This window comes from Ambystoma mexicanum, chromosome 6p (assembly GCF_040938575.1).
Source record: "Ambystoma mexicanum isolate Mex_15411 chromosome 6p, UKY_AmexF1_1, whole genome shotgun sequence".
Classification (NCBI taxonomy): domain Eukaryota; kingdom Metazoa; phylum Chordata; class Amphibia; order Caudata; family Ambystomatidae; genus Ambystoma; species Ambystoma mexicanum.
The window spans coordinates 230,446,987-230,468,742 of record NC_090935.1 but is presented as its reverse complement, the minus strand read 5'-3'; the positions used below and the strand labels follow the sequence as shown (position 1 = coordinate 230,468,742).

The window sequence follows — 21,756 nt, the reverse complement described above, 5'->3', positions numbered from 1 at the left end:
AAGGAGCGTCATATTTTTAGGCGATTTACCTTTAACACTATGTCTAACTGAAGACATGAAGTTGTTCACTTGACCTGTTTTTGTAACTGGTCTAGGGAAACCAAAGCAGCATTTGGTGTAGTATTTCGTATTTCCCTTTGTTTTTGTATTTGCGACAACAATATTTGCCACATTTGTGTCTTTGAAATTGTAAAATGTATGCATGAAGATCACTATTTGAAGCTTCCGATGGAATTTCACAAGTGACATATTTTTCGATAAACTGTAACACAGTGGCATCATTGTCTTGACCAAATTCAGGAGCATCTTTAATCCAAAAAAGCATGTGGATATGTGGTACTCCTCTGGATTGGTATTCTTTTCTCCAAAAGAAGTGTTGCACTTCTCCGAGGGGAGGAACAGTTTTATTACAAATAAAGTGTAGCATAGCAATGCAGCGATGATGAAAATATCTTGAAACATTAACAGGATCTAGAGAACAAAGTTCTCCAGGTGTTAGTATATCTGTTTGTTTTGTTTTGGTTTGATATGCGTAGGAAATCATGTAAATCCTCCCATGCATATTCAGCACAACTTAATCTAACAAACCATGTGGGTGGGCCAAGGTTTCTTATACAACGTACATCTCCATGACGTCGGAACCAGTACCCTTTAGTACCACGCATGTTTGCTAATAGATTTGTAATACTTGATTGTAAAACCTCATCTTTTTATTGCACTTTTTGTAATAATTGCATAGCTGACATATTTTGAAAGTGGGTTCCTGATTTTAATGTGTGCAACTCCATAACATAGAGTTGGTAGTTCACTTTCAAAGAGTAGGTGGAATATGTATTCCACATTTTGTCTAAATCTGGGATCTTCAGAATACATCCGTAGCGAGCGGTATTCTGATGCTGTTATTTGAATAGGTCTATCATCGTACCTTCCTCCTTTGCCACTAGGAAAGAGTAGAGGAAAAGCATATGGTTCTATACTTTTTTCCCATATGCCGATTGGTGATCCTTTGGTTTGTCGCATTTGGCACGTTTATAGTGCATCATCTATGGTGTCATTAGAGTGTAGTGGATGAATTGTATAATGGTCTAAAATATTGGTTACTGTAGCAGGATCTAGAAGCTCAAATTGACCAGTTTCTGGTGACTCTTGAATTATTTCAGTGGTTTCCTTCAGGTTTTCTTCAATATTCATTTCTTTGTAGTATTCATTATTGTCTTTTAGATATTGCAAGGCTTGTCTACCAGTTGTTGCCAAATTGTTTTGTCTTTTGTAGGTACACCATTTACTAATATAATTAAAGATTGCTCTATTGGACTTTGCACTCCCAGAGTGTGCACATTTTGTTTTAGAACTAATGGTAAATACACTACTTTGCCACGAATGCCTTTTACCAATTCAGAGGCAGGTAATTTTGCTGTTTTTGGTTGAAGGCGTATTATTGCTTGAAAGGGGTGCACTGTTTGAATTATGATGCTCTCATATAAATTGAGTTGTTGTAGGGGTTTTGGTAGTGGGAATAATTCCAAATTATTTGTGATAGCACGTGAAGGAGTTTGGTTGTTGTCAAGTTTTATAGTGCAGTAACTGTAAAGTATTAAGGGGTCAGTTATTTCATATTTGTTTTCTGCTATAAGGTAGAGAGCTAATTCAAACCATTTAGAATCTTCATTGTCTTCTATTTTGTATGTTAGGTCTACAGTTTTTGTGTTACTTTTATAAAAAGTTCTGCGGCAACACACACACGCATGGTTTTGTACTTCAGCAGATGTACTTTGAAATTTCAGTATTTCTTTTTTGTATGGGTGTAGTAGAAGGTTGCCCTGCGTAGAATTGTTGCTAGTCTGTTGTAAGGCTATTGCATTTTGTAAGTGTCTTTCACTTCCAAAATATTTTTTCAGGATATAGTCGATTTCTTCGAGTAGGTCTTTGGCTGTACCATGTAGAAGAATGTTATTTAAATTGGCTAGTGCTAAAGCAGGACTTTTAGCATAGTACAGTTTATAGACTAGATTTCTTATAGTTGAATGATGTGTTGATATCATTTTGATATGATGGAAGGAGGTTTTGCAAATAGGTCCTGAAATGCAGGCTATTGAATGTCCTTGTAGTCCTGTGTACTTGCGCACTGGACAGGTGTCCATATTTTGCAGTAGTTTCATTTTGATTTTGTCTTTGCCTTTCACATACTTATTGAGGAATTGGTGTAAAAACTTGAAAGATTTTCTGGGAATGTTATACATTGACGTGCATGGCCATTTGTATACTAAGACGTTCTGGTTCAGTCGAATGGAGAGGTAATTCTGAGTTTTCTGGGGTTATTTTTGTAAGCAGTATTTCTTGTTCCATTATGGTATTATTAACATTTTCATAACCTCTTCCACTGCTATGTATGGCAGTTATATTTGCTTTTGTTTGAATGCTTCTTCATTGAAATATGGTTCTGTGCTTGTGGTGTGACTCCACTCGCCTCCACAGATATTTAAGAAGTTATTTTTGTTGACATTTCGTTTATTGAGAAGTCTTTTTTTTTGTAATTTAGTCATTAGTTTTGTTAGTGGTTTCATTTTGTTTAACACTAAAATAAAGAACTTTCTTTTGAGAAGGATTGCACTGTCTATCAAAGCTTCTAAGTTTCATTTTCTGCGGTAGGTTTTAAGGGCTGTGCATGATTTCTCTCCTGTTTTTATAAGATTTTGAAGGACACTGGCGGAACATTTTTGCTAAAATACTTTTTGGGTATACTTACTTGGCACTATATCAAGTTTTATAGGAGCAGTTCTAGCAGTAGTGGTAGCTGAATTCTTGTTAATCATTTTCTGTTTCGTTTTACATTTTGATAGAGGAGGCAAAGTTTCTGTACTTGAAGCTTGTTTTGTTTCGCTAAATGACTGTATTAGCTGTTTTGTTTGAACTTCTTGTACAAATTCTGCTAGAGATGGATGCTTATTTTGGACACTTCTATTTTCATTTGCTCTACTTCTGCGTTGCTTTCTACGGACTTGCTTTTTGGTAGGCATTCTTTGGGGTCCGTTGAAAAAAATAAAGAAGGTATGGGTTGGGCTGTTCTGCAATGTATGTGTGATGTGTGCATGAGTGTCTGAGTGTGATGGTAAAGATGTATGTGATGGTGTGTGATTGTGCATTGGGCAACTACAACTAGTTGGGATGGGTATTCTTGAATTTGTGTGTTACTATACTGGGGTTCAGATGACAGTAGAAAGTAAGCTAGTGGTGAGGAGAAACGCAAATAGTAAATCTAATGGTATAGAATTAAAACAGTTCTTTGTTCTACAATACTAACATTCTAGGGGCTGAGTTATGTCATTTGTGCGCTGAAAAACAGGGATTTGGGCGCCATTCTGCCCGCAAATCCCTGTTTAACAAATGGGGATTTGTGGACAGAATGGTGTACATTTTCTGTTTTTAGGCGCAGAAATACCATGAATGAACTCCAGTGTGTTTGAGTAACAGTAAAAATATTATGGTAGTATTTAACTTATTTTTTTGTGTGGAATGAGCAGGTTTCTTCTGAGTTGTTGTTTGTACTTCAGATTCTGCTGCTGCTTTTCAGGAGAGTGGTCTTCACTGCAATTGTAAAAGAAAGAAGTTAGTCATTTTGTGTGTTTATAGCACTAATGTTAATTAAGACATTGATTTTTATGTTTTTGTAGAAGTATTCTTGTTTGATAGCTGAACATAGTGTGTGCATGCCATTTCATTTGACTATGTGCGGTCTTTATATTTTACTTTAAATATGTTAGTTCAACATGCTTTGCAAATGTGTGTGTAAAAAGAAATTAAATAGCAGATAGGTTTGGAAGTGACAGTTGATTATAGCAGATGGGAAAAATGACAGTTCATTTTATAGGTATACAGGTTAAAAGACAGTTAATCTGTTTATATGCATTTATAAGAATTGTACATGTACTATACAGAAAATATGCATACCTGTAGTTTGTGTTCATGCATATGGATATGCATGCAGCTGCAAGTAGAAATCTTGGAGACTTGTACAGTAGTTCTTGTAATAGGTGCTTTCCAATGATATGACACTTGTACTCAGAGTGATTAACAGTACATTTGAAGTGCTGATCTATGATGATGGAGTTAGATGTAGAGGTCTTGGATCTGATTGGTGGATAGTTGTGTGACTGTTTAGCTGTATCCCATCAGGGAATGGCACAGAGAGTGAAGTGGAAATGGTAGAAGGGCTGTCCATGTTACGATATGTCCGCGGACATCGCGTGTTACATACAGGGATTTTGGGGTGGGGAGGCTTGCAAATGAGAATGAGCAGAGCAAGGGATTGGTCAGTAAAGTTTAGTGGGTGTGTTGTGTCAGGAGAGAGTTTGTCAGAAAGTCTTTTTCCTGAGAGAAGAACGGATAGCTATGGCTTTGTGTTTCAGAAAACAGATTGTCTGGATTTTGGGAGACTCGTGGATAAATTCATTGAAGGTGCATGCAGAAAGCTGTGGAGTAGCTGTAGATCTTGGATTCCCACATGTGGAAGTGCACTGGCATGGAGTGCGTGGAATGAAGTGGCTGTACTTGCTACCTCTCTGCTACTTTGGAGACAGAGCATCATCCAGACATAATGAGAGGAGGAGAAAGGAGGGTAAAGGGGGGGACACCAACCACGGGGATAAGAAAGGGTGGGTGGAGAGAGGAAGATGTAGGGTAGGCCTAACTTAGGTAGTTGGCAGGTCTTCTCGTGCTCTGAGACCGTAGTCTCGAAAGCACTACAAAGTCTCCCCCCCCTCCAGAGTACTGTGTCACAGTACATACACACAACTGTGACCCTCGAAAGGTAAGGGTCATCAGCATTGCGAATGGCCTGTGAGGCAGCTGGAGGAATACGTTGTCCCACAGGAGTGTTCCTTGTGGTGACAGGATCGGAAACGGAGGATGTAGTAGAGGAAGTCAACCTACTACGCTCCTCGCAAGGTACAACCTTGCAAATGGCCCCACCGTGGAATGACCTTAGGTGTCGCTTCATAGTTGTCGTACCAAAGCGGTACGAACCAAGCCGCCCGCGACTGACCACCATTTTGCACTCTTTGCAGGTGACTTTGTCCGCACGTGCCTTGGATACGTTACCATGAATGGTAAATAACCGCCACACCCAAGAGTCATGGCAAGTGCTGGTAGTAGGGACTTCCACTACATCATCCTCTTCATCCTCCTCTACATCCTCACTCCTGTTTCCCTCTTCAGGCCCTTGAGGAGGTGGTGGTGGTGGTGGTGCTGAGCCAGATGTAGCACCAGGTGGAAGCAGAGGATCCATGGTTGCCATCAGGTTTCTGAAAAATCAGGAAGATTGGCAGCCAAAGTACAGTGTTCTGTCAGATAGCCAGAAACACCATGAGAATGAGCCCTGGGGTGTGGCCTTGTCTAGGGGAGCTGGTGCGCGCTTCGCGGACACCCGCGCTGTCCGCAGACAGATTGAACACCAAAAAAAGGCTCAAAAAGTCCAAAAAAGTATGTAGAAAGTCAGGATCATTGTCTGGGACATGTGCTATGGTGATTTATTATTATAAAATATTGTGGATTGCATGAAAAGGTACTTTTAAATTGTTTGGGGACACGAACAGTGTCCGCAATCAGAACATACGCTTAGCGTTGGCGCGGTCACATGATGGCGTCGCGAACATGTCCGCGAATGGAAATCTTTTCCTTAAAAACAACACATATACATATAGTACATTTATGCACATTCATTGGCCACACATGGGGCCTTCACATGATATTTTGTACATTTGTACCAACATATAACGTTTCTTAAGCACCTAAATGAGACACTGATATTTTGCAGTATCTTGTTTTCAATTCTCTTGCTTTGTTGTGCGTGCCATTGTTTAAGCAGTGCTGACAGTTGTTGTATAATCAGGTCGACACTGTGTTGCGGCCAGCTCGTCACCAGTTATAGTGTCCTAAATAAGCGCCCTTCATCAGGTCAGAAGTTGATTTTAAAAGTACACAAGCATATGTGTAATATGTCTGCAGAGGGAGTAAACGGAACGGGGAGGTGACGTATTCCTTTATTCAAAGACGTGAAACTGCGCCTGAAAAACATTTATTTAAAAGGCCAATCAATGGTCAGGCTCCTTACTTGAATCAGTAGTAGCCCAGTCCAAACTTCATAGGGGAGAAGCCTCTATGTTGGAGGTGATCCCCTTAATGGATGTGTTCAGCGCCACCAATCTGTAAGACAAAGCCGCGCTTGGAAACCAGGTCCTGTTGGAAATATCCACAGTATTACAATGGTTTGGAATTGTCTAACCAATCCTACCTATCAGAGGAGAGGTATGCCAGAAAAGCGGGCCGGAATCAAATGCCAGGTGGTGAGCTGCTTGTAGCTATTCCGGTCCACGTCACTACAAATGTGATCGGAACCTAGAAACGGAGATGAGAGGAGTGGTAACTATCACAGAGCATCTCTTCAATATCTAAATGAACACCATACGTCACTTCCACTCAGTGTTGTATCATTCGAGTGTGAACCCGAACGGAATATGGCATACCCGAAACAAATATGGAATAGCTAAACAAGCAGGCTGTGACCCCAGTCATGAATAAAATCAAACTACCATCGTGACCTCCCTATACCACACCGTGAAATCTATTAAGGGGCAACCAGGCAAACATACCTCTTACTCCGCATGTACGGACTGCTCTTAATACATGACCTCAGTGGGTGCCAACTATGCGAGTCACCGGGTACCTGACAGGCAAAGTTGTGAAAAGTCGAACTGTGGGCACCACCGTGAAATCTATCACAGGACAAGCAGAACATGATCCCTCACTCTCTGTGTGTTAGGGCGGCTTCAACAAAAAGGTCTCCGCGCATGCTCAATGTGCGAGTGGCCAGGGCCCTGACAGCTCAAGTTTTAAGGGGGCCGATTCAGCTATGAGGAGCGATGCCCGTGTTAGTTATATTTATCGGCGTGTACATGAATAACATGCCAGTGTGATGTCTAGTATCCACTGCTAACTTACGGTTCTTATGCGGTCTGAGATCCAGGTTGCTAAGCAACCCGACCAAACAATCCTGTGGCTATTTAAAGAGCCTGAAAATTTGGCGCCCATTTTGTACATGCTAGAAAATAGCTGAATTTACACATTTATAAATGTTCGAAACATGCATTTGTAACAAAACACTCATTTCTTGAGTTCCTACGTGCATCTTGCTAAATGCACACCTCCCTATAGTTGCATACTCAAGAGATAAGTAACTATGCAATATTGTATACATGCAATCATAAATGTTTGAAATAAACCCACAGCAGGTCCAAAAAACTTGGCTACATCATTTCTGCAATCAGTATTAGTCTGACGAGGACCCATGTCAAGGGAGCCTACTATCAGTCAGATCTCCAAACATATTGTATAGTTCGAAGGCCGTCAAATGTTTACATATTAGCAAAGGGTTAAAAAAACATTTTATGTCAGTACCAGTTTCCTTGGCATCCGTGCATCTATGTACATATATGAGCTAGCAAGATAAAACACTTTTATACAATATTCTTTTTGTAGCAAGTCAATGTAGGATTAGTATTAGTAGAACCGCAGGGTGAATCGGTCCAAGGGAAGTAACGGTACGTTCAATAAGTCACTAACCCCCCAAGCAGGTGCGAGTAATACTATATCATTTCATATGAAGTAGTCCTTGTAGAGCCAACTTCTTTAGGAAAAAATAAAGGTGTTCCGTTCCACCGAGATGTTCAATCCATTCACAGTATTCAAATTATAAATCCAGCGTTGTTCTAGTTTATAGAGCTGTGTTTTCATATCACCGCCTCTGAGGTGGGCTGTTATTGTCTGTACCACAAACCAGATGAGAGCTCTGTCATAATGTCCCAGGCATTTGTAGTGTTCAACGAGTGGCCAATCAGGTGTTTGGTTTCTTACACATGAGCGATGCTCTGATATCCTCTGCCTCACTTCGCGAATAGTTTTTCCCACGTACAAAAATGTACACAGACATTCAATTTTGTAAATCACGAATTTGCTCCTGCAATTTGTATGTTCTCTCAGCTCCCATCTGAAGGCTCCATGTTCAAACCATTTTTATGTAAACGTAAAATTGCAGGCTGCGCACCCGCCGCATTTGCGATGACCTTTCACAGCTGGTTGGCCCCATAGTGGCAGCATTCCTTCATTTTCCTGTGTCATTTTATATGTTTGTACTAGTGTTTGTCTTAGGTTGGCATTTTTCTTAAATGCAAATAGGATTTTTAGGGTCCTGTTTGTTTTATCAAGTGCCAGTTCTTTTGCATTATTCTTTTCATCTGGTCAATTGCCGGTCCAAACGCTGTGACTTATACAAGTCTCTGTTGTTTGTCTCTGTTCTGTATAGTGAGTGCCACTATTCTGTTGGTGTTCGCCACCCTCTTTAGATTGTGTCTTATTTTTCTTGGGTAGCCCCTAAAAATCTCTTTTTTTTTAGATGTTCTGCGTGTTGTACAAAATCTACTTGAGTACTACAGTTACGCCGTATTCTAAGGAACTGGCTGTATGGTACATTGAGTTTTTAGCCCCGCCGGGTGAAAGCTGGTGTAGTACGGTGTCTGTTTCAGTCAGAGGTTTCCTGCATAGGGTGCTGGCATATCCCTCTTCACGTTTATAGATTGAAAGGCCAAGGAAACTCACTTTCTGAGGATCTAGTTCCATAGTAAAATTGAGATGATCGTCGCAGCAATTGAGCCATTTGAAGAAAAGAAGTAAATCAGTCTCAGTGCCCGACCAAATGCAAAACAAGTCATCTATATAACGTTTCCATACACCGATACTGCTTCCCTCGGATTTTAAATTGAGAAAATGTACTGTGATTCAAAAAGGGCCATATGCAGGTTTGCCATATCGGGGAGCAAAGGTGATACCCATACTGACCCCTTTCTTTTGCAGGTAAGTTTCTTGAAAATTATTTTTTTTTTTTGTCAGCCTAGCACATTCCACTATAAATCTGCTTGGTGGTTTCGATGGATTCACACATCCCTCTTGTATACTGTACAGGATATCCAAGCATTCCCATTGTGGAATTGAGGGGTACAAAGATTCCACATACAATGTAACTAGAATGTCCTCTTGGGATTGTGGTAAGTGTGTTAATCATATCTGTAGAGTCCTTGACATGTCTTCATGGTACTCACAAAGGGTTTTAGAAAATATTCAGTGTATATGGATAAGGGTTCCAGGATAGAGTCAATGGCTGCCACGATGGGCCTCCACGGAGGGTCTGCCATGTTCTTGTGTACATTAGGTACCAATTTCAGTTCGTATTAACTATCGAAGATTTTCTAATGTGCACAGGGTTTAGCTTGACCGCTTGCAGGACCACTTCGATCTCACAATTCCTTTTTACATTTGCCACCTCTCAGTTGGATACCTCAGAGACTTTCCAGTGAGCACACACGTGGCACCGGACCACTGTCTGTATACGGTATCTACCCTGGTTTCAAAAGTTCAGTCACTCTTTTGCTATTCAGTTATATTTGCGTTGCTCACCACATATGCTTCACACACTGTTTTCTGTAGATCTCTCCATAAAATGTTGCTGCTTGCAACCTTGGTTCTAACTCAGAACGTCTGCTATCAGTCTCTCCGACTCACCGGCTGTGCTGACTTTACTTGCTCTGCTTTGTTGTAGGAGCCAATAACCGTACCACAGTGGCAAACGCTCCTCCCCGCCTTGGCTATCGATACGGGAGAGCCCTGGGTATCTCCGACACACGATGCAGGGTTCTTCAGCTTTAATTCCAGGTTTTATGTTTCTTTTTCGCTAAGGCTTGTGAAAGTAATTTTTTTTTCTATGAAAAGTTCAAGGGCACGTCCCCTCATGCCCCCTTCCCTTGCAACCCTCTCTGGTCTTACCGTCTTTCTCCTCGGATTAAACTGCCATCTTGGAACTGCTGCTTCTTTGTGTGCTTTGCCTTGCTCAGAATGTGCTTTCGTGCTGTGCATTTTATCTGTGTGTGGAAGTGTGGTGGAAGTCAGGTGTGTGTAATGATCAGTAATTGCCTGACTCTGCCTGACCATTGTTTTGGGACATGTCAGGTATACGGCTTGGGTGTTAGTCCGTTTTCTCTCACAGGGAGTTGTCTATGAGAAAGTGTTTGTGTCGGGAAAGGAGGTTGGGTTGAGTTCCTAAGTATCCTATTCCCACTCCCCTAAGACACCTCATCCAGGTAATCCTCCGGCACTGGTCCACCACCAGGAACTGGATCCAAAAAACGATGGCCATGTCCTGGCCACCTGCTTGACAGATCCCTGAGGACTAGCGGGTGAGACACCTTCAGGTTTCTCACACTACCAATAGTCTTAAATCTGCCTCTCTTTCTGATGCTATTTCTCGCTCAGTACTGAAGTCTGTTATGCCTGCTAACACATCTGCTGCTGTTTCTGCGGTTAACTATTCCTTCTCTGCTGGTTCTATTCCTTCTGTTGTTAAACCCACTGGTGATTTTTTTTCTTCCTTCTAACTTTTGTCCAATCTCTCTTCTCCCTTTTCTCATGAAACCTCTTGAATCTCTGGTCCTCCTCTACTCAGTTCTTTTCTTGAGAACTCAAATTTCTTTGATCCATTTCAATCCAGTTTTCGTACCCAACCTGTTTTGGTTTCTGCTGAGGATGACCTGTTGTGGCTCGTGGGTCAACATGGTGTTAGAGCGCTGATTCTTCTTTTAGATGTCTGCTGCCTTGACACCATCGATCACTCTATTCTGATTAGCAGGTTATCCTCAGCTGATATCTAAGGCATGGTCCTGGCCTTGTTTCACTCTTTTCTATCTGATTGCGCCCAATCTCTCTCTCTCTCTCTCTTCTTCCCTATCTGTTTCCTCCTGTCCCTATTCCTTGTGGGGTTCCCCAGGGGTCTGCCTTATCTCCCCGGTTGTTTAATGTGTATATCCAACCTCTGACTGCACTTATTCATTCTTTTGGATTTTCCTGTTATTCACACGATGATCATACTCGAATCATCTTGCATCTTGACCTTGCACACTAGGATACAACCAAGCGCTGCCGCCCTTGCTTACAAGCTATTAACACCTGGATGGGTGATAATTGGTTATGCCTTAATGACCGCAAAACAGAGGTGCTGGTGGTTAGTCCCTCCTCTGCTTGTGCACTTTGGACCCCAGCCTTCTGGTCTTCCTCTCTTGGGCTTTTGCACAAGCCTGCCACTGTGGTTACAAATCTTGGCTTCAAGCTCTCCTCTTCTCTATCTTTTGAAGCACAGGTGAGTGTGGTCTGCCAAGCCGGGCATTCTTTATGTTGAAGCTTTTGCACAACATTTTTTGCTTTTCTGCCCACTCACTAATCTGCCGTTGCAGTGTCTTTCTTTCTTTTTGGGACTTTTGATTACTGTAATTCTCTTTATCTTGCTCAACCTCTCTATCTTCTACACCGTTTCCAAGTGCTTCAAAACTCTGCTGCTGGAGCCGCCACCTCTACTCCTTTATGTTCTCACATTACCCCGGTTCTTCGTTCCCTCAACTGGCTTCCTGTGTCCAAGCGCATTGATTTTAAAGCACTTTGTATTGTGCATCATGCTTTTTATGGCACTGGCCCTGAACTTTTGCAGGCTAAGTTTCGGCCCTATGTGCCTTCTCATGCACTTTGTTGCAGATGCACTTTAATTTTGGTGCTGTGGTTTAAGCTGGCCAGAAGGCGGAGTCAGCTTTTGCCGTAGCTGCCGATGTGCTATGGAATAAGCTTCCTCTTGCTCTTTCGGCTACAGTTAATCATTTTGTCTTTTCGTCAGCTGTTAAAAATAGTTCTGTTTTAGGTTTCTGTTTTTTATTTTGTTCTTTCTGCCCCTGCTCTTCAGTTCTTAGCACCATGATGCCCTTGCTGGTGATAGTTGTGCTTAATAAATGTAGTTATCCTAACATAAGCATAAAGTTGGCTTCCAGAGGGGGCCATCCAATCACGGGGCGGTGGGAAGAGGGCAGGAGGAGGACAGGGGAGAGGTCTGAGAGGGAAACGGGTACAAGGAGCAGGCCGGGAGGAGGAAAACAAAAAAGTGGAAAGACCATGAAAAAGGCAGGTGCAGGGGGCACTTGCCTGAGCCAGGGCAGAACAACAGGATTCACTTTCACAGGCCCGCTGCTGCTGGAAGACCATCCTGGTCCCGAGCAAGCAAGAATGTTTGCCTTCCAGAGGAGGACCCACACCATTCTTCATTTATGAGTTTATAAAGCGCCGGAACCCACCCGCATCAGGGCACACAGATACACGAGTGAAACAACAGAAAGACAGGACGATTGGCACAGAGGCATAAAGATGCCAGAAGGTTACTCAAAGAGAAGCGTCTTCAGTGGCTTCCTGAAGAGGTAGATGTTAGCTTCATGTCGAAGAGATAAAGGCAGCGTGTTCCATGGTTTGGCCGAGCATACGGGAAAGGATGCCCAAACTCTTTGTTCCTTGTTAGGTTTTTCAGGTAGACAGGCTCTTTGCCATAAAGACACTTATGCACTATGGTGGCTGCTTTAAATTGAACTTGCGCTTTAACAGGAAACCAATGTAACGCCTGTCTGTGGTGAGATATATATTTTTTTCTTGACATTTCTTTGATAATGCGTACAGAATTATTCTGAATGACCAGTAGTTTCTGCAGGCTCTTCTTGTCGGCACCAATGAGAAGGGCGTTGCAGTAGTCCACCCTTGACAAAATGATGGAAAGTGCTATGATCGCAGTTGTTTTCAGCTGGCTAAGGGTGAATATTTTTCAGAAGCCTTAGATAGTAGGTGCAGTTTTTTTTAGGTCTGGTTGACCTTGGTTTCTGCCCCCAAAGATGAGTCGATGTGTATGCCAAGGGTTTTAAACATGCTCACGACTGTAATATTGCATTCGTGAATGGCAAACGGTTTGCAGTTTGATGTTCGTTTAGCCCTAGCTTGAGGAGATCCAAAGATTAGGAGTTCCGCTTTCCCACCATTGACACGTCCAGTTTTCTGTCATCCAGGACCCGATCAAACCATAGATGTGGTTTTAGGTTCGCTGGGTCGAGGTCATAGTCACCTGTACTCTCTATGACAAGCTGAGTGTTGTCTGCGTAGTTGGTAAGGAAGACCCCAGTCTGTTCCGGGAGTTGCAAAGCGGTTGGATGTATAGATTAAAAATCACAGGTGACAAACACTTCCCCTGAGGCATTTCTCCAGCAAATGCCGAACATTCAGCCGGACAGGAAAGATTGGATCAATTTCGATGTTCCACGTGAGTATCAAGCAGTATTTCCCAGTATGTAAAGTAGGCGCTCATGGTCTCGGAGATCAAAAGCTGCCGACAAGTCGCGTAGGACCAGCAGTCCTACATTTCCCTGGTCCACAATTCACAAAGTATGTGACGGAAGAACGACAAGGGTGGTCTCGGTACTGTGGGAGGGTCGGAAACCTGATTGTCTGGGGTGTAGGGTGCCGGAGGTTTCTATAAAAGTCTGGAGTTGCAACTCCAGACTTTATCCATAATCTTTAATAGAAAGTTGCATGTCGTTTTCGGTCGGGTCTAGCCTAGTTTTTTTTAGAAGAGGGGTCACCGTGACATTTTTGAGGTTTTCAGGGACATTGCCAGTGCAGAAGGAAGTGTTAATAATTCTTACCAATAAGGGTACAAAAATGTCTTTGTTGTCTAAGGTAATTTTTGGTGCTAAGATGTTCACTGGGCAGGCTGAACCCATAATCTTTGTCAGGTCTGGGATTGATACTGGGTAGAGATTAAAGGCACAGGGGTTTATCTCTGATGGTGAAATTGGGGGGTTTGGCTGAGTTTTAGTCTGGTTCATTTGCACTTTCTTTACTTTGTCTCTTGCCTCAAAAGCAGATTGAGCTCTGGTACAGTCCAGGTGTGTAGGTGTAAACATCACCGATTGGGCTTTTGGTTTACCAGCAGTGTGAGAATTCCGAATAGTTTCTTGGATTTATTGTCAGCATTGTCTATTTGTTTGTTTGTTAAAGTGGCTGTATTCTCAGTGCAGGGCATTTCAGCCATCGTCTCTCTGCTTTCCTTTTATCTACTTTCATGGCTTTGAGCTCACGTGAGAACCACTTTTTGTGACCTGTATTATCATGAACAGTTTTAGTCTTTAGTGGGGCTAGTTTATATAATAGATTTCCAAACTCAAGATTGTAGGTATTGACTATTAAATCAGGGTGGTCAGACTGACTCTGTGGTACTCATCATCATTTTGGTGATGCATGTTTGGAGGACTGTTCCGAGGACTTTTTTGAAATTCTGAAGAGAAGTTTTCTTTATCGGGTTATTCGCTTTTGCTGGGAGTGCTTTGAGGTGGATGCAGAAGTTGATCATATAATGATCAGTCCATATACACTGCATGGTACTGTCCATATTGACATCTCGGTTCCTAGACACAATCCAGTCTAGGATATTGCCTTTGGCTGTTGTCGGGTCATTCTTGATTACAAGGTTGTCAATGATGTTAAGGGCTGATTCAAGAGTGATGACTTCTGTAGCAACCGGGTTGCCTCGCCATCTATTAAGATCACCCAGGAAAAGAATTGAGCTATTAGTCCCGTTCTGGTCAGATAGAAGTTGAATAATGTCATTAAAAGAGGGCATCTCTACAGGCGGTCGTTATATATAAGTATAAAGTTAACGCTACTACATGGTGTGGGAGTTATTTCTAGGTGTAGGGTCTCGCAACCATTGCCGCCTCCAATCCCCTGCTCTCTATTTTGCCAAAAGATAGAGTAACCCTCTGGGGTGACTAGAGTGATCATTGGACCGCTAGTGTCCGTAATCCAGGTTTCCATCAGGAATAACTTGTCAAGATCATGGTTAGTAATATAGTCCTGGATTTTTTTTTTTCCTTTTCAACTCTTTATTTCTCATTTTCAACAATATTCAACAAGCAGTATCATCATCATAAGTCATTGAACTGCAAAATATAAAATAGCAGGAAGCAATACAGCAGAATTTCATACCATAACCCCATATCCCACCATATCAAAATGTAAAATTAACTTAAAACCAAAACAGATATATCAAACAAATAACAACAGACAAACAAGACTACACAAAACAACCACATAAATAACACAATTCCCCCCCCTATATGTAAAGTACCTGAAAGTAAACCATTTCACTCCACTCTATAATTCAACCTAGCATTATCCATAAAGGTCATTAAAACTCTCCCACATTTCATCATAAAGTTCTGCCTTGTTTTGTTTACTAAACATAGTTTTTTCAAATCTTGATAAAGCTCTAACATCCAAAATCCACTCCTCCACTGTCGGCTTTTTTCGTGTCTTCCAGACCTTCAACACTTGTTTAACCGCCACCAACAAAACTTTACGCACCCCGCACAATATCACCCAACATACATTACGCCCACCACCATACGACAGGAATATAACTGCTAAGGGATTGCGTGGGTAAACAATGTCCCAGACCTGATCAATCCTGTCAATAACCTCCCTCCAAAATCTTACCACTCTTTCACAATGCCACAACATATGTAACAGAGTACCCTGTTCTTTTCCACAACCCCAACACAAATCATCATCAACTAAACCTAAATAGTCCTGGATTTGACTGTCTGTTAAGCGATCTCGTGTTTTAAAGGGCTAGCTTGAGATTTTGTATAGGCCCTGGATTTGCTATTTTTTTTTTTTGTTGGAATTTTAAAGGTTGGGGTGTGAGATCTGCGCTGGAGGTTTTGTTAGCATGTATGCCTGGATCGTGGAGGGTGAGGGTATGGGTAATGAAGCGCTCCGGGCATTCACTTAATGAGGAATCTAAAGTGTTTCTTGCAGCGGGTGGTGTAAATATGTTACCTTGAGTGGGGTCCTTTTGGGCTGTTGGAATGTATCTATCTGCTGTCACATTACCCTGCGAGGGTAGGGAGCAAAGGAGGGTCTTCAGTGGCTCAGTCAGCTTGTTGAGATTCAACCTCCTGACATGGTCGGACTGCAAGCTGGGCACCAAGTGCATGGATAGGCGCTCTGATGGTGCGTCTGTGTATTTAATTCGGCTTGTATTATTTCCAGACCAAGGGCTACTATAGCCTTGTGCTTCGCTTTCTGGCTGGCTAGTAGGAGGTTTAGCTCCATGGAGTAATCCATGGTGCTTTATGATCCCGGGCTTCGTGGGGGCTGGTTCAAGTTTTGCATTGCAGGTGGGTAGTTAGTTAAGGTTTGCTGCGTGAGATCTAGTAGGGTAGTGTGTGGCTAACTATGACAAAGGTCTAACTGTATCAACTTACTTTTGATCCGATCGTAATTCCTCTAGAGCCGGTTTGCTGATTTCCAACAAGGACCGTCGAAGACCGGGCTAGTCTCAGGTGCACCTGCAATAGTGCGCTCGTTCACCCAATTTGTAAAACGCTGGGTCTGCTGGGGAATGTTTTTCCCACTCCAGCGTGATTTGACTACATCTGGATTTCTAAACTTAGTAGCTGCTTTAAAAGCGAGTTTCCAGCCACTCGCATGCAGCGACGGGGGACAGAGGACAAAATCCACACTAATATTTCAAAATAAAGAACAAAACAGTTCTGCTCAAAACAGTAACTATGGCTGCATGGGGAGGGAAAGTTGGAGGAGGACAGGAGACGAGTCTGGGTGGGAAACCGGTATGGAGAGCACGTTGGGGGAAACAAAACGAAAATGGGAAAAGGAATCGAAACAGTGTGGGGGGAGAGTGGCGCAGGGCTGACATTCCTGGGGCAGCAGGACCCGCTTTCACAGGCCTGCTGCTGCTGGAAAGACCGTCCTGGTCCCGAGCAAGCAAGGAAGTTTGGCTTCCAGAGGGGACCAGCCAATCACAGGGAGGGAAGAGGGTGGGAGGGGAGCAGAGGGGACTGGGAGGGAAACCGGTACAGGGAGCGGGTCAGGAGGAGGAAACGAAAATGGGGAATGAAAACAAAAAAGCAAGAGTGCAGGGGGGCAACTACCTAGGTCTGTGCCAGGACGTAGCAACAGGACCCGCTTTAACTGGCCGGCTGCCCATCTGCTCTCCCACCATCTCTCCCTCATCTCTTCACACCTGACGGTAACTGGAAAAAGTAGCACTAGTAAGCACTTTGCAGGAGATTAATATCTTCACCAAACAGCCAGTGAAACCCACAAATTAAATGTACTTTTATAAAGGTAGAAAATGAAATAAAGGCATCCCAAACCATAGCACACATTTCAGTAAACATGTCACAATAAAGAAACACTATAGCCATTATTATTTTGCCCAAAAGCTAACGACGATGTTGGTTGGCAGTTCTGAATCTGTACTATTTGACAGCTGGAGGGATTATTTTAAACCACCCCATGGTGTCATGTAACATTGAGAGCATTGGTTCAGTTAGTAAGTCAGTGCATAGAACCCCTCAGACAGCCAAGCCTGGAAGGGTCAGCTGCCTCAAGTTCACATGAGCAAAGGTACAATACTGTAGCCGTGGACTAGTTTTGTACATTTTGTATTTTAACCGCTTGAAGACTTCAAAACAACAAAAGCATCAACATAGAGTTTAAAAAAATGTCCTGGAGGGGTTAGATTTGAACAGCATCTGAAGGCCTCCTGCCACCACAGGCGAATGCTCACTGCTTCACCACCATCATGAAAATGAACCATGGAGAGGTGTAGAAGAGCATCAATAAATCCTCATGCACCCCAATGCTTCAGCTAAAAAAATCACAATCACATTGCAACAGCATGCACTGCTCATGGGCATTCTAGTGTGTCTGTTTCTGTTGTAGTTTACACTGTTTCAAAACCAACAGAAACAAGCATTGGCATTGCTAGTTTGGCTTTTGTATGCAAGTCTGTAACCTGCAAAAATGCTGTGCTGTAGTATGTAATTGACCAACCTTTTAATAGATGTTGCCTTGGCTGCACCCCGACCACCTACTTAATCCCTATACCTGCACAATCTGTGACCACAGATGCAACTGTATGTAGTTGGGAATTGCTATGAAACACTCATTGGTAATTTGATTGGCAACTGCAATGTCTTTACATTACAAAAGGGGCACATTAATGTAGGTTACTGGGCTGCCTTGCAGAGGCGAGACAGAAGTCAAGGGTGTGGCTGGTGGGTTATTCTGGGATGACAATGGGAAAGAGATGGTGTGTACCAACTTCTCAGATATGCTGTAAGTAATTAATTTGAAGGCAAAAGAATGGTGATTAACACCTTGTTTTGTGGTCCCAAGATACATGAATAGTGGGCATTTGTATTGTCAATTATGAGTACCTGCACATTTGAGGGCAATATCTGGTAATGGTGTGAGTTCCCGGACGCTTAGTGATGTAGAAACATACATGGACTCGTATTGCCCATCCCCCACCTCCACAACTACATCTTTCACTACAGCTGCTGGATGGGAACTGCTGCCATACACGCATTAGGGCGTACATCCTCCCAAATGTTAACGATTGCTTTCATGGACAGTGGTGTCGCGCAATTACAATACGAAAATAATAGTTTTATTAATGCTGCATGGTAGCAACTGCTCGGGCAAGGGAATCAAGGGGAAGATCACATTTGAGCAAGACACTGAAGTGTACTGGAGTGGGCGGTGGGGAGGGGATTCCTCAAGAAGTGTACTGCATGGTCAATCATTTTCTGTTTTGTAACCCAGAAACGAAATCCTAAACACACAGTTAGTAAATTCTGAAAGTGTAACTGTTATGAAGTGAGTTGTGATGAGTGTGTCTGATAAGGAAGGGAGGTATGTTGTGAAGTGCTTTGCTGGATGGATAAATGCAAGCTGACCTGGAATGCATGAGGTCTGTAGTAATGTTTTTATTTTTATTTTACATGTTTATTGTTTTTTAAATATAATACATCTCAAAATATATAACCAATAAATGAACATAAAACAGAAAAGTCAGGATCATCACATTAATGAATACACATTCCCTAAAAAAGAGGAAAACTACAGATTTGATTTAAACCAGGAAGACAACAGTCTTATAAATCCAGAAATCTGCCCCAAATTTGATCAAACAAATTCATTTTCTTATCCCTGTATAAAATCAATCTTTCCATTCTGGATACTTGTTTCAGATCATCCATCCATTCTGAAATTTTCGGTCTGTCATCACCTTTCCATTTCCTCAATATAATTTTTTGGCGGAATGTGACGCCCTGAAAAACCAACACCTCTGTGGAAAGGAGAGATCATCCACCATGTCATCCTCACCCAAAATTACAGTTGTATAATCAAAGTCCAGATACATCAGAAGAACTTCATTCATCTTCGTAGTGACCTCACTCCAGAAAGACCTTAGTTCATAACTATCCCAAATCATATGCTCAAAAGAACCAGTAGCATGTTTGCACCTCCAACATGCACTCGAATCCGTCAAACCTCTAGCATGCAATCTTTCTGGCGTCCAGAAAACTCTGTTTAGAATTTTGATCTGTCTACACCTTTCTCCTAGATTCAAGGATGTTAGAGCCACATTCCTGCACAGATTCCTCCATCTGCCCTCCGACATCTCTGAGTCCAATATGTCCGACCATTTTGATAGTAATTCATAGTTTGGTTCTTTATACTGATCAAGATTCTTGTACACTTTCGAAGCCATGCCACCTTCTGATTTATAGTCTTTCAGCCAATCATGCCATCTCTTGTACCCATCCGGAATCGTGTTCCCCAGAGCTTTTTTGAGTTTCCTATACTCCCCCATTGTGCAATCTCTAAGATCTTTAACTAGCTTCAGTCTTGTAAAGCCGATCCATTTACCTTCTTCAACAAGATCTTCTAGCCACTGCACACCACCCACTAGCCAGTTTGACCAGAAAAGTGGTTTCCCCTTCAACGTAATGGCTGGATTCAACCAGAGTGAAGTTAATCCATCCTCTGAAAAATCCTTTCCGCTCTTGTTCCAAAGACTCTTCCAGCATGATCTCACATAAGATGTTGGTGGAGATGATTTATAACCAGTTCCATCCACTGTTGATAGAATTGCCCTGGGGGAAAGAGGCGAAGATCTACTTGATTCCGCCATTGTCCAGACATCCAATGAATCTTCTATGAAAGGCACCAAGTGGCGAGCCCCAAATGCTAAATGATGATTTTCAAAATCCGGGACCCCCAAACCACCACATTCTTGTGAGAGTTGAAGTTTCCAAAGTTTCAGACGCGGTTGTTTTCCCTCCCACAGGAAGGACTGGATCAAGCTCTCCATTTTCTTCAAATAACATTTTTTAAGCTGCAAGGGAATCATGCTTAAGACATAGTTAACTCTCGGAGTTGTCGTCATTTTGATTGCGTGCACTCTTCCCCATAGACTTAATCTCAACTCACTCCATCTTTTAAAGTCTGATTCCATAATATGGATAACGTGTGTAATGTTCACTTCCATCATTTTAGCTATATCTTTAGTCAGCCAAATTCCAAGGTAGCACATCTTGTTCAGACACCAATTAAAGGCAACATTTTTCAATGTCAAGGTTGAGCATGAAATCGATGCTGGCAGTGCCTCGGATTTCGACCAATTAATTTTATAACCTGAAACTTTATGAAAAATGTCTATTTGGTTAATTAGCGCCGGGATGGAGGACTCCACATTGCGGACAACAAACGACACATAATCTGCATAAAGCCAGATTTTTTGACATGCTTCTCCAAAAGAAATACCTTCAATTGCCCTGTCTTCTCGTATCTTTACAGCCAATAATTCCATTGCGATGACAAATAAAATGGGCGACAGTGGACAGCCCTGTCTTGTCCCTCTTTCAAGCTCAAATTTTACCGATACCAGACCATTAGTGTTCACACTGGCTGTAGGCATTGAATATAATAGTCTTATCGAATCTATCACCTTTTTCCCAAATCCAAAACCTTCCAAGGCTGCCAGAAGATATTTCCACTGTATCCGGTCGAAAGCCTTTTCCGCATCCAGTGACAACATCACCACATCTTCCATATGATCCTTACTCTCAAACAAGGTCAACAAAAGTCTTTTCATATTATCCGAGGCATGCCTCCCTTTTACAAAGCCAGTCTGACTTCTGTCAATTATATCCGATAGAGATGCCTCCATTCTCATGGCCAATGCTTTTGCAAAGATTTTATTATCTGTGTTCAACAAACTTATTGGCCGATAGTTACTTGTTTTGACTGGAGATTTCCCCTCTTTCAGAAAAACAGATATCAATGCATGTCTCATAGATTCTGGAAGACGACCATCTATTAAAGATGAGTGTAACATGGCCAACATTAGATGAAAAACCTCTTCCGGGAAACTTTTGTACAGTTCAGCTGGTAAACCATTCGGACCCAGACATTTCCCTGAATTTAAAGTGCCAGCAGCAGTTCTGAGCTCCTCTACATCCAAGTCTTTCTCAAGGGAATCTTTGTATTTTGAGTTAATACTTTCCAAATGACAATCAGTAACAAAATCTCTTACTTCCCCCTGGGACTTATGAACCTCTGAAGAATACAGGTTAGAGTAATATTCCTTGAAAGTATCATTAATTTCAGCCGGTTCAAAGGTCACAATCCCATTCGTCTTTCTTATAGCATTAATCGTTCTCTCATTCTCCAAAGTCCTTAAGCGATAAGCAAGAAGTCTATCACATTTCACGCCCTTTTCATAGTACTTGCATTTTGTTTTAAATAGGAGACTTTCAGCCTTTGACGCAAGCAAATCTTCTAGCTTATCTTTTTTCTTTTGCATGGAATCAAATGAACATATAGAGAATTTCTGCATGTTTTCTTTTTCAAGAATCTCAATTTCCTCATTCAGCTTCTTAATTTCAGTGTCTTTCTCTTTTTTCTTTTTGCTTGACATAC

At 42.1% G+C, this 21,756-nt stretch overlaps 1 protein-coding gene across 5 annotated transcripts in view; it reads left to right on the top strand.

The window, feature by feature from the left end:
* PIAS2 (protein inhibitor of activated STAT 2) overlaps window positions 1-21,756 on the top strand; it is a 940,364-nt gene that overhangs the window by 52,542 nt on the left and 866,066 nt on the right. Inside the window, exon 2 of one of the 5 annotated variants that reach the window (XM_069626930.1) lies at window positions 9,647-9,759. The exons of 3 other annotated variants lie outside the window; for them this stretch is intronic. The gene's annotated coding sequence lies outside the window, so the exon portion shown is untranslated. Of the gene's footprint in view, window positions 1-9,646; window positions 9,760-21,756 lie in introns of those variants that run through there. One more of the 5 variants, XM_069626928.1, reaches the window with a different exon arrangement.